This window comes from Micromys minutus (assembly GCF_963924665.1).
Source record: "Micromys minutus genome assembly, chromosome: 10".
NCBI classification, from domain to species: domain Eukaryota; kingdom Metazoa; phylum Chordata; class Mammalia; order Rodentia; family Muridae; genus Micromys; species Micromys minutus.
The window spans coordinates 38,111,680-38,125,958 of NC_137979.1; positions in this window are offsets into that span (position 1 = coordinate 38,111,680).

Genomic DNA, 14,279 nt, shown 5'->3' on the forward strand with positions numbered 1-14,279 from the left:
TACACCTTGACCTGAGCTGGCATGGAGAAGACTCATTCATGGCTTGGAGGTTAAGGGCACTGTCTGCTCTTCTAGAGGATTGTGTTCAATTCTCAATACCCATAAGGTGACTAAGAGCCATCTGTTATTCCAGTTTCAGGGCATCTGGTGCCAACTTCTGGCATCCTCAGGTTGCAGACATACGTGTGGCCCACGTACATATATACAGGCAAACACCCATACATATCAAATGAAATGACACTTAAGAAGACGAGATGAAGATAAAAAGCTAAACAAAATGCCATTTTCTTGACGCACCGTGCTCCATAGAGGAAACTCAGAATGCTGAAAAACTTTCACAACAGTATTTTTATCCTAATGCTGGCATCCCCCTCTCCTCCAGAATAGAAAACTTGGACGAGGTGCAGAGAAGCTAAGCCACTTTTCTAAGGCCACACAGTGGAAAGCCAATGGCAGAGATGTGGTAGAAACCCAAGTGTGTCTAACTTTATTTTCTGGGAGATTTCAAGAAAACAAACAAATAAGACTGGCTGTATCAGAGAAAGTGGGGAGAGGTGAATTGTTCTGAAAGTGCAAGAGAGACTGCAAAGGTAGACTCAAGAGCTGTGAAGGTTGTGAAGCAGATGGAGGGGGGGGGAGAGGCTCTGTTACCACTAGAAATAGACCCGCACTTGCAGAAGCCTATTATTTCAAAGCAAAACCTTTGCTTGGAGAGGGCTCGGGGCAGCTGCCTGACATTAGTAAGAAACACCCAGGCCTGGTGTGTGTCCCTCAAGTCTCTTTTCCTCTGGGAGCAGAAGCCAATGTGCCTTTGCAATTCAGCCTTTTGAGCCCTGTTTTCCCACTTGGCAGCAGGTTTGTCCGAAGAACGCTATCAGGGCATGTTTACCTGCCTCTCCACAAGCAAGTATTTTTCCCCCAAATGCTCTTTTGATCCATTCAGGCTCATTGTAAATGACAAGAGCACACACAATGCCATCATGAATGAGAGGATATGCCAGGCCAAGCTCATGGAAAACCTTTCTCTGCTTCTTCTCATGCCTGCTCCGAACCCCTTTCTATTAGCATCTTAAAGGTTCCAGTTCATAAAATTAAAGTAGACCATAGACTTTTTTTCCAGAACAACTGGACCAATACTTCAAAATATAGGTCACAGCTACGTCCATCAAGCATAGGATCTGGGGGTGGTTAGGATGGAAAAAGCATCTTTCTCTGCCTCCAGCCTTGTACCCGTGACCAGATTAAGTCCAAACTCCTTAGTCTGGCAGAAGACACAGTGGTTGGCCCTAAGTCTGACTTTCCAACCTCATTATTCCTTCTGCTTTAAGACTCAATCCAATACAAAAATTGTGGTATATTCATACAATGGAGTACGACTCAGCTATCAGAAACAATGACTTTATGAAATTCCTAAGAAAATGGATGCATCTAAAGAATATCATCCTGAGTGAGGTAACCCAGTCACAAAAGAACAGACATAATATGCAGTCACTGATAATTGGATACTAACCCCAGAATGCTCTGAACACCCCAGAAACAACTCACAGACTATATGAAGCTCAAGAAAAACAAAGGCCAAAAAAGGAAAGAAAGAAAGAAAGAAAGAAAAAGAAAGAAAGAAAGAAAGAAAGAAAGAAAGAAAGAAAGAAAGAAAGAGAAAGAAAAAAGAAAGTTTCCATCCTTCTTAGGGAAAAAATGTATAGCACCCTCTCAGAGTGTGGTATACCTGGACCTCAAATCATTAATAATCCAAGAGTTAAGATAATAGCCTTGTGACAATTTTTGGTATTCAAAGATCATTATGCTTAATCTATACCCAACAAGAAATCTGTTTCCATGTTACGTTCTATCCTACATGTACTTCATGCTTATGGTAACTAGTGGGATTTCTATGCATGCTATCAAACCTCTAAAGGAATTAAGTACTAACAAAAATATTCATATAATGTTATGCCAAAATGCCTTTAAAAATCTGTAAATATATCCCTCATTTTTAAAAATAAAATGGTAAGGGAAAATAAAAAGACTTAATCCAAGTACTCTTCCTCTGAGAAGTCTTCCAGGCTCTACCAGATCCATGCATACCATCTGCCATTTGGTTTGAGCCATGTCTTTGCTGACCTGTCTCTTCCACCCAAGAATGAAAGAGAGGTTGAGACTTTACCCATCATCTTTATCTTTGGAACATCTTCAAGGTGATTGTGGTTTTCCTTTGTCTTCTTTCCCAAACTCGTCTCTAAACTCCCCTGGGATGAATGGGCTATCCACATATTCCAAGTGTCTTCTGGGAAGGAATCCTCTGTGGTTTGAGTATGAAATGCCTTCCACAAGCTCATGTGTTCAAGCACATGGTCCCCAACTGGTAGGTCTGTTTGGAAAACTTTTGGAACCTTGAAAAGTTGAAGCCTCATGGGAGAAGGTTGTTAGGATCTGAGAGTTTGCGAACAGTCCTCACTTCCTGTCTGCTCTCTCCTTCTTGACTTCAGATACAAAGTAACTAGCCAACTCACACTCCTGTGTCCTGGCTTTCTTTGCCTTGATGGGCTCTATTCCTTTGCACTGGACACCAAAATACATGTTTATCAATTAAGTTGCTTCTCATCAGAGAGTTTGCCACAACATTAAAAACAAAGTAACTGATATACTCAGGGTAGTTTATCATAGCCAGGGCAAAAGTAGCCAAACTCAGGTGGTGAAAAAATCTTATTGTTAACTTAATGGGATTTAGAAACACCTTGGGGAAAAGTGTCTGGCTAAGTCCGAGGGGAATTTTGTAGATGGGATGGATTGAATTGGGGTGAGAAGACACACCCTGAATATCAGAGGCACTGTTTTATGCACCTGGGGTCCTGGACTGCACAAAACAAAGAAAAGCAAAAAAGAAAAGGCAGAGGTTGGAGAGAGAGTTGGCAGGTTAAGGTGGAGGAGCAGGGTTCAATTCCCAGCACTCACATCAGGGGCCTCACAACATCCCAGAACTCCAGTTCTAGTAGCAGATCTGATGTCATCTCTGTGCCTCTGTGGGCACCCACACACATATCCTGTACATACTGACAAGCGGGCACACACATTAAATTAACTAATCAAACAATGTTTGTATAAACCAAAGTTTATTTCTACTATCTGACTGCAGATTCAGTATGACCAGCTTTCCCAAGCTCCCATCAACAAGAGGTGACTATTCCTGCAAAGAGTGAGTCAATGAAATTCTTTCCTTCCCTAAGTTGCTTGTGTGATGCATTTTGTCCCAGAAGCAAAGAAAGTAGCCCATACAAAGCTGAAGTTTTTGCTTCTGCCCCTAGTAGTTGGTAATACCCATGTGGCATTAAATATGGCCCTGTCTACATAATGCCATACAGCCTAGCACTGGACTGCATATACTGTGGTGATGTTTAGGATTATATGGAGCTGCCAAAGTTCCATTGACAGAAACATAAAGGTATGACAGAGTTAATACATTGTTAGTGGCTTGTGGTCTGCAGTATTTAATACAGCAACATGATGGGCAAGTGTGTAGCCCAGGAGTAATAGGTTGATCCTAATGCCCACATATACAGCAGGCTTTATTGTGTAGATACATGCAATACTTTGTGGTATTTGCAAAATGGCAAAATTGCCCACGTGTTTCTTAAAAAGCACCCCTGTTGGCTGTCACCACGTGGCTACATAATAAAACTGTTACCAGTCTATTCACCTGCCTCTGGCCCCATGAAGAAATGCTACCTGGCCTCCTTACCTTCTTCCTCCCCTGCCCAGACTGAGCCAAGGCACCTGTTCTGACAACTCACTTCATGTCTTCCACCTGACTTCTAAGCTGCAAGCAGTTGCTCTAATGGAGAAGAGGCATGCTGAGTGCTATTTTCTGTGCCCAGGATGGAGGCAGAACTAGTTTGAAGCAGTTTCCATTTGGAGCAAATGCAGGTTGATCTCAGGACTCTCATTCTGGCCAAGCTGTGAGTGGAGAGTTTGTTTCCAATCTGCCTGTCAGAAGAACATGATTCTTAACTTGGATCTGCCTGGGGCTTACATGACTGAGAAAGGATGAGAAGACGAGGGAAAAACAGAAAGGTACAGAAAAAAAAAATCAAAAGCAAATAGAAGCTTCAGTCTGAGGGGGTGAACCAAAGCAGGTTTGGTATCAGGGTTTTCCTTTCATGAATACCAAACTTTCTTCTAATTTCTGGAAGATGGCCCGGTTTTCTTAGACCTCCTGTCTCTTTATCAACAAAGGGTTAGACTGGGGATTAAATGGCATTGTACACATTTCTGATACTAAGCACTGAACAGCCTCTAGGAAGATGCTTGGGGAGCAGACACACTGACAATCACAGATTCTACTGCTTAGTCCTACATTGGAGCCTTGGAGCCGGGCTCCCTGGAAGAGATTCTATGACATGATTTATGTACAAGTAAATTGCATAGGAAGTGGTCCCAGATCGGACCTGTGAGGAACCTAGAAGTGGAGGAACCAGGCCAGCAGGGATTTTTAGTGGGGTCTCTTCTATTAGAGAATGATATTTCTCAGAAGATACCCTGACTCCTGACATAGGCACACACTCTACCAACCTGGCTACTCTCCCACCTGGAGAACTCCACACTTTCAGTCTTGAGGCTGGCCATACCAGCAGCTTCAGAGGTTCGAGAGCTCTCCCAATGGCTTCTAGAAGCAAATCACGAGAAGTCAGTTTAAAATATAAAAATAGAGGCCCAAGGACACCTCCCTCCCTCTTTCCCTCTTTGCCTACATTCTCCTAGCACTTGATCTAACCTATTAAAATGCTGAGTGTACAGGCCTACATTTTATACACAGGAACTACCTGGCCTAGCAGGTCTTGTGAACTTTTTCCTCAACTCATCTCCCCAAGAAACCACAATTCAGCCTTGTATTTCTACAAATCAAAATGTTTTAGATGCACTTATAAGTGGGATCAGGTGTTTGTCTATTCTTTAATGGCATAAATACCTTTCGCTGGCTATAATTGTTCTTTACAATGTTGTACATTTGAAGATATCCTTTATATTGGCTAAATAATATTCTGTTGTCTGTATATATTTGATGGATATTTGGGTTGTTTCCATGCACTGGCTCTTGTAAACAATGCCCGGTAAACATGGCAGGGCAACATCTCTGGGCTCTTGATCCCAATTACTTGGTGTGTGTATCCATAAGTAAGACTCTTGTATCCTACATGTGCTCCATTTCTAAGGAATGTTACACTGTATTCTACTCAACATCGTATCACATCTTTCCACCTAAAGTGTAAGGGATTTCAGTGTAGATTTATGTTAAGGTGATACATGATTAGACAGTGGAGAGGTAGGCGGGGGGGGGGGGTGGAAAGGAGACTAGGAAACTGGAAGAAGAGGAGGAAAAAGGAAGAAAGGGAGATCAAGATAGAGCTGGAGAAAGCAGACCTAGATCCTGGTGGCCGTAATTGGCGCTAGGTAGATATGAATATTTTTAAGAGCTTTTATAGGTCTTTTTATCCCTTATAGAAGGGCAGTTTGTATCTTTGTCTATTGTGCTTAATCTTATTGTGTAGAGGGTTTGTGAATAAAAAGCACCCGGGCTTTGGAGTAATGTTTGTGTTGGGTGGTAGTGGAAAGAAACACACTGGAGCAGCAGTATCTACCCAGGGCAGAAACAGCAGGGCAGGTGGAGTGAACTGCCTGGGAAGGGAACCCTGTGAAGAGGGCGGCTTGGACCAAGTGACAGCGTTTGTGCGTTTGGCTCCATACTAAAGTGGGGCCCTCAGAGTAAGACTGCAGGGGCTGATAAAGAGATAAGCCATCCTTTTTAATATTTACAGCAACATTTCAGTTTCCCACCACATTGCCAACATTTATCATCTCTCCTCCTCTTCTTTCTCTCCTTCTCTTCCTCCATTTTCTCCTTCTTCTTCTCATCCTCCTCCTTTTCTCCATCTTCTTCTCCTTCCTCTCCTTCCTCCTCTTCTTTTTCCTCTCCTTCCTTTCCTTCTTCTCATCCTCCTCCTTTTCCCCTTCCCCTTCTTTCTCCTCCTCCTCTTCTTCTGTTTCTTCTGCCTCTTCCCTCATGACAAGAGATACTTTTCACACAGCTGTTAGACAAGCTGTCTGTCTGTCTGTCTCTCTATGTCTCTCTGTCTGTCTCTGTCTCTGTCTCTGTCTCTGTCTCTCTCTCTCTCTCTCTCTCTCTCTCTCTCTCTCTCTCTCTCTCAAATAAATAAATAGCTGTTAACCCAAGACACAGAAGGCACTGGCAGACTAAAAAATGAATTCCACCTCATTCCCAACTTATTGTAGCATGGGAGACACTAGGAGACTAGGACAGTTCACAGGCAGTTCCACTCCTGACAAGTCTCACCTATAGCGTGGCAATTCAAGAAAATGTGTACTGAAGAATCCCATCCACTGTCTATGGTTACCTTTAATATAATCTGGAAGTGCTGGGAGGGACTTTATTACGTGGCTCTCATGAGAATCTGTTGAGCCTTCTCCAATCTCATGGGATGTCAGGTGTCATGTGTCACACCCAACCACAAGGAAATAGAAACACTGTATGATCTCGGAGTTCCTTGAACTTCAACCACACTATAGTGATTGACGAATCTGAGGAGCAGATGTGTTAATGCTGTCTGCTAATTCCAAGTAAATTAATGGACTATAAACCAACACAGAGCCATCACTGAATGTCCTGCTCTCTCACCTGTTTTTCTTCCCATCCCCAAACACCTCAGCTAATAGAAGGCAGGCAGCCATGAGGTTAGATCACTGATTTTTACTTGTGCCTTAATAATGTGCATCTTGGAGGAAATGACCTATGAGGTTAGAAAGGCGATTTCAATTCACAGATGTTCCTATGCTAAACTAATAGTCTCCGTACATCTTCCCCCCTCCCACCCCCATTTCACCATTGGGCAGTCCTGTGTGATTGGCAAGAAGAAAAGCACAAGGCAGCTGTGGTCAGCAATGAGAGGAAGAAAAGTAACCAAGCAAGGGCAAGGCTAGATTCAGTCAGGGCCTCTAAAGCAGTCTGGGGCACTAGCAGAGGAGGATCCCAAACCCACCCTCAGGCTGCAGCAGCCCAATGAAGGTCATTTGCACAGAAACCCAGAGGCTAGCAAGGGTTCTAGATAATCCCAATGCAGATGAAGTTTAAAATGACCATGCTAAAGAATTCTAACTAGTTAAAATGTTCATAGCTTTCACTGTGTGAGGACTAGGCAATTAACAAAGGTCTGGACTTAGTTACTGTTGTGACTAATCTCGACCATTACCTGGACTACATCTGAAATCAACTAAATCCCAGTCCTCTGGGCAATTTTATGTGCTTTTGCCTGCTTGCCCTTACTCACCGGCAAGTTCATCTACCCGGCTACTGAGGCACTCCTGCATCAGTGTTAGGACAATTTCTTCAGGATTCCAATATAAACAGAAGACCAGAAGCTCAGCAGTAATCCTCCAGGACTCCAGTGTCACATTGGAACTACTCAGACATCCAGCCTCATGGACTGAACAGCTACTGGATTTCCAGCCTTTCTCTCACAAGACACCCATTGCTGGATACCTGTAAGTCAGTCTAATGCCTGGTAGGTCCAGTGTACTCACTCCACCCATTCTGTCCCTTAGAAAACTCCAACTCATACACTCACGTATGAAATACACATCAAATTTTCTAGGAGAAATATCTAAAATTATCAGCTGGTAAACTAGACAGTTTTATTTTGGCTCACGGAGTCACGGGTCTTACAGCCATGCTCATGTAGGTCCTTTGGCGTATAGGGCCCATGGCGGGGAGTGCAGAAAGATGGGAAGGATGTGGTTGATGTGGCAAAGAATACCGGGCAACATCATGCCACAGAAACAAATGTCAGGAAGAAGAGAGGTCAAGATTCAAATTGTCACATTCAAGGTTATATCCCTAAGGGCTGGAAGACTCCCAACAAGGTCTTTTAAATCTTTGCTATCTCCCAGTTGTGAGAAGTTGTGCATATGGGCCTCTAGGGATATCCTCTTTTCCAACAGCAGCACATGCCTTCTGCAAGTCAAGAACTTCAGTAGTTGGGGAAGACAAATGAGAATCAACTGCTAATACCATAGTCTTGGTGTGTAATTAAGTCTAATAGCTAGGTGAATGTGGTGCTTACCTGTAATTGTAAAAGCAGGGGGATCAGGAGTTCAAAGCCATCTCTGGCAAAATGGTGTATAGGAAACAAATCTGGATTACAAGAGCCCCTGTCTCAAAACCCAAATAAATGAGAAGAAGTAAGTCTCAGTAACTGAAATCTCTTCTGAAATGGAACAATGTGGGTAAAGGGGTATACAAGACTGGAGTCTGTTCTGGATTCCTAACATCAGCATGGTGACTGAAGCAGATAATAACATACTGCATATCTGAAACTCACTGAGCTGGTCTTGCATATTCTAACTCACCCAGTCACCTTGTATTTGTGAAGTATTGTTGGTAATGTAATTGTGTTGATTACTCCTAGTATATAGCAATATAGGTATATCAGCACATATGGAATGTCTTGAACACTTGTAATTTTATAAATGTGTTAACTAAATAATGCTGAATACAAAAAGATCCTGGGTATGTACTTGAAATGGGAATTCTAGACTGTAATAAAGCATCAGGACTGAGAAGAATAGCACAGGAGGTGTAGGCTCGCCCTACTGCACATTTTCACCCTCCAGCCAGGGGTCTCCCTAAGGGCACTGAGTTCATAGGAAACCTTACCCATTACAGAGTTCCCCAGGAACCACAGTGAAATGGTGGACATACACCATACCCCCCCCACACACACACATTCACACACACACACATACACTCCCTCTCTCCCTACCTTCTTTCCTCCCTCTCTCCCTCCCTCCCTCCCTCCCTCCCTCCCTCCCTCCCTCCCTCCCTCCCTCCCTCCCTCCCTCTCTCTCTCTCTCTCTCTCTCTCTCTCTCTCTCTCTCTCTCTCTCTTTATGCCCCTCTCATTCTAACTCCCTAACATAATTATGCAGAACAGTTCAGCTATTCTCAGTTCTCCACCTTCTATTGGATTCTAGATCTATTGTTTTTAAAACAGCATCTCATTAATGTGCCTGCCAAAACAAAGGTTCCTCCGCCTTCGGATTTGGCATGTTTTAGCACAGAAGAAATAGGAGAAGCTTTGAAATTTTCACGTCTCCTCTTTCCTTCTCCTAACAGTCTCTATAACTGGGAAGAGAGAGAGTTTAGAAATCTTCTTACCCCACTGATAAAAATAATACCACACCATAAAACAGAAAGTGGGAGTAGTTATAGATTCTTGCATAACAATACCTTTGTTAACAACATATAATAAATATGTTACTGTACCTAGACAGGTTACATGGTTTCCCCATGAGTCTCACATAACCCAGAGAAGATTCATTGAGTACCTGCTGTGTGCTAGATATTCTATATCCATTCATTTGACTTACTGTTTAACTATTCTAGGTTAGCATATAGGATGATGGGTATTTTCATGCTTTTTCACATGTATATGCCTTGATCCTTTGTCCTATGCATTCTGTGTGGCACTGCCCTCTCCCTCCCCACCTTGTTTGTCTAATCCCATCTCTTCTGCTCCTGTGCTACATAGTCCACCTGCACACCTTCCTTCTCCTCTCTCTTTGTATAGCTCCTCTTCCATTCTCAAAAACCCTTTCTGTTTCTCTCTCTCTCTCTCTCTCTCTCTCTCTCTCTCTCTCTCTCTCTCTCTCTCTCTCTCACACACACACACACACACACACACACACACACACACACACACACACACAAATACAACTTCTACATATGGGACAGTAGGCACCATATTTCTCTTTTGCATCTGGCTTAGTTTATGTAACAGAATGTTCTGTCCCCTGATCCATCATCATTCTTTAAAAAAAAAAATGCTTTGAACCCCCCATGCTGTATGGCTGAATGAAATGCCATCATGCATATACTTTATCTGTTCATCTGTAGATGAACATTGTCTTGGATTCTATAACTGAACTCCTGTAAGTAGAAATAATATTTCATCTGTACATCATACAGAGCCCCTTGGCTGGTCAGAGTTACACACAACCAAGATGAATGTAGGCAGGTGTGACCATTGTAATAGCCAAAGTAGAGACCCCCCCCAATGTCCAAAATTAGAGCTAGCCTGTGACCCATATGTGCCATGCTAGGAGATTTTCCTAAATAACTTAGTTTTTATATGTAACGAGTTATGAACTTTTAAAAATATGATTTAAAAAAGAAAGGAAACAGGTTGACGTAACTTGTCCATGGCTATTCAATCTCCATTCAATAGAAAAATGCAAATGCATCCATTTCCTTCTAGTTCTTCATGGAAATCAAACACAAATTTTTTTTTTCTTATTTGCTTACTAGGTGTTAATAAGTGGTACAGAGGTACACAGAGCTCCCGTGCACTAGAGGCTTATTTCCCCATCTCCAATGTTTTGTGTAGGATTTCTCTCCTGCATGTTTCCCATGGCCCAGGGATCCATTACTAGTGTCAAAAATCCCTCCTGTTTTAAAAGTTTTGAGTTTTTTTTTTTTTTTTTTTTTTTTGCTTGTTTTAACCCGTTTTCTGATCCAAAATTCCATCCAGCAACATACAACACTTAGTAATTAGGGCTTATCCACCCCTCTGTGGGTTATAGTAGTTTGTAAATCTTTCACTGTCTTTGACAATCTTGAGAGTTTTGAATACTGCTCAAGTATTTTGCACAATGGTTTTTCATTTAAAGCTCTGTGGTATTTCATGGGGATGCAGGGTTTGCAGGTTTTGGGGGGAGACCAAAAATGTGAAACTCTATTTTTAGTATGGCATACAGAGGTATCAACATAGCATATTCTTGTCAGGTTTCTCCACTTGCTGTGTTACTGGACTCGTCTTATATTCTTGATAAGCCCTAAGTAGTGCAGTGGGATTCAAGAAACACAGGAACCCAGGACATTGAATCTTGTTGGAGGTAAGTCACATGCGTCAGTACACACCACACACACACACACACACACACACACACACACACATCTGTATCTGCTTGTATTGCATGAATATTTACTTATTATTTCCTAGTTGTTGTTCAGTATGTACCAAAATGTATGTATGTATGTATCTATGCATGTATGTATGTATGCATGTATTCATGTGTATATGTGTTTACAGAGGCTTTGGGTCAGCACTGGATGCCTTCCTCTCTCTCTCTCTCTCTCTCTCTCTCCAGCTCATTTGTTTGAGACATGCTCTTTCACTGATCCTAAAACCCGCCATCAAGTACCTGAACAGTGAGCCCCTGGAATCCTCCTGTCTCTGTCCGAGTGCTGAGATTGCTCGCACGCCACTGTGTTCAGCTTTGATTTATTGTTTTCATTGGGAAATAAGGATCACACTAGGTCCCCATGCTTCCTCAGCACACACTTTACTCACGATGAAATCTCTCCAAGCTGTGTTGATGGATAAGTAACGTTATACACAAAATCTCTATGTCATATACAAGAGTCACAATTGGCTCCTAGCACTGGTATATATGGACACTTTTTCTAGCTGGAAAAAATAGATCTCTGCAAGAGGTAATTTTGGCAGACGAGGAGGATACACCTTTGACCACAGAGATCCCTTTAAGAAATAAATCACTTGATTTTTAAGGTTTAGTCCAGTAATTCTTCTTGGGTGCCTCTCTTGCACCAGATATGATTCTAAAAGCTAGAGAAGAGATAGAAGGAGAGATCACAAAGATCCTTTGGTATTGAGCATCTCATTTTCAAAGGAACAAACCCATGTGGCCAAATTGCTGGACAAATAGAGGCTGAAAACTCAGAGCTGCAAAGAGCCAGCAAGTGCTCTGGACACCATGGGAGTAAGAGATATGATTCCAATAAAGGGAAAGGTAAACGAAGTTTCCTGAAGGAATATGGCACGTGGCCCAGGCCTTGAGAATTACCTGTGACTTCACTTAAAGGGATTAGTTTAAGCTAGGGAAGCAACACAGAGATCTCTAGGAATGAACACTATAAGGATGTCCCAGAAATACCAATGTCCTAGAAGCAATATGATTTGGAATGTATCTGGGTTGGGGCAGGCAGACAGGCGTTAGCAAATGTTAGCAGTGGAGCATTTAGGGAAGAGTAGAAGTCTCATCAGGCCTACCTCTTTTTATTCTGTAGGCCACGGAAGCCATTTCTAAAAGTGAGTTGTTTGATGGGCACTGTGAGTTAGAAGAGCCTGGAATATGTCCTAAGGATACTTCACATGGTAGTGGCAGGAAGGGGAGACAGAAAGCAGTGGTAGTGTCTTATGAGATAAGGAGGGGATGGTAGAGATGAGCAGATAATGCAGACTTTGGGTGAACCATCGATTATTTAGAGAGGGGAACTTGTGCCTAAGTCAACATGTGGTATAATAAATTCCAATCCATTCACCTTTCTTTTTTATATATCGTTCATTTAGATTCTTCATAATAGCCTTTTGAGGTAGATATTATTCGTATGCCTTTTCAAGATTGCACAAAAATAAGACTTTTAAAAAACACGATCATCTTATGTAAAGGCCCCACAGTAAGCAAGTTCTAGAGCCTAGATTTGAACTTCCACACAAAGTGACTCAAGAGTCTGACCTCTGGGGATATTCTGCGTCAGAGTGAAGTTTATAGACTGGTCTCATGTGTCTATGTGTGAAGCATCTATTTGTGGATCACCCAGAGAAGATGTGTCATATCATGGTGACTTCACCCTGCCACCCAGCACGTTCCTGGACCCCTTCCCAGCTGGTGTCTGCTCAGGGAACAAAAGCTCACTTCAATTTTAGCCCAAGTCAAACCTAATTAGAAAGGCAAATCCACTCCCAGCCTTCCCAATCCTAAATGGGTGGTACATGCCAAGCAGTAACTTTCCTGTGTTTTCTACCACTTTGGTTTCTCAGCTCCAGCTCTGATCACTCTGAGTGATGCTCTTCCCCAAGATGTGCCCATATCCCCATCTTATTTCGAAGTACTGCAGCCCTACTAGGTGACATTATGCATTGGTTTGCATTGATTTGAAGGGTGTTTAAAGACTGGATAATAGGTTAATGCTAAGAGGATAATGTTGATTAAGGCAATGTCCCTACTCTCTGGGGCTTACTACCTAGAAGGTAGCATATGCTTTGTGTTTTTAGTGAAACAGGAGCCATAGCTGTCTCTGGTAATGACTCAAGATGACTTTGAATTTCTTTACATGTTTTGTGTCTTAAAGATGTGCCTTCAGCAGACCAGTGTTTCTCAGCCTTGGTACTAGTGATGCTTTGGGATGGATAATTCTCTGCTAAGATGCTTTTGCACTGTGCATTGTTAGAAGTTAAGCATTGTCCCAGCTTCTACCTGCTAGATGACTCCTGAACTCCCATGAGTTATTTTCAGTGGACTGGCAGAGATGTAGATATTCTAAATGGACACTACTATCCCTCACATGGGCTATCAGATTATTGAAGCAATGGACCCTAAGAATTCATAATTCTGTCTCCCTCGAGAATCACATGCTGAGAAAAGAGAAAACCTAAAGCCTGAGCCAGGAAGTTCTTTTTTTCTGGCAGGACTTGCAACTTCTTAGACCACCTTACAAAAGAGACACTAAAATGCCAGTGGTGGGCAGGCATTCAGCCTGACTGAGACTGCTTAACTCTATCTATGGTCCTTTTCCTAAATCTCAATCTTACTTTAGGACCCTATAGCTGACCTTGAAGGGACATTCCTGAATCACTTTCTTCTTTCTAGATTAGTCCCTCTCTCTCTCTCTCTCTCTCTCTCTCTCTCTCTCTCTCTCTCTCTCTCTCTCTCAACTTGGCTACTTTAATTGGCTTCTTGAGGATAGGTGGCTAAACCAGGATTTCTAGGGGCACAAAGCTGTGCCCCTAAGTCCAGTACCATAATCTCAGCAACAGATGTCTCCTGAGAAAGCCAGTAGAGAACCATGACCTAGACCACAGAATTCCTACCCTGGGATTGTATCACAGTGGCAATTTTACCATCATGGTCATCTTGGTCAACATTTGTGGAACCTTAATACACTGACACAGGAAAGGGATATACTATTTTCCCCTCATTATCATTGCTAGTTCTCCAACAACACAGCAAGTTAAGCATCAGTACAATAATCCTTTCCTGATGGAAGAAATTGCAGAATAAATTACTCTAAGCTACAAAACCAGTTAGCCTCACATACAACATAAGTTATCTTTAGGCTGAGATACCCTAAGCCCACGCCACAAAGCTGTGCTCCCTCATAAATACAACCTGCCATACATCAAAATTAAGAAC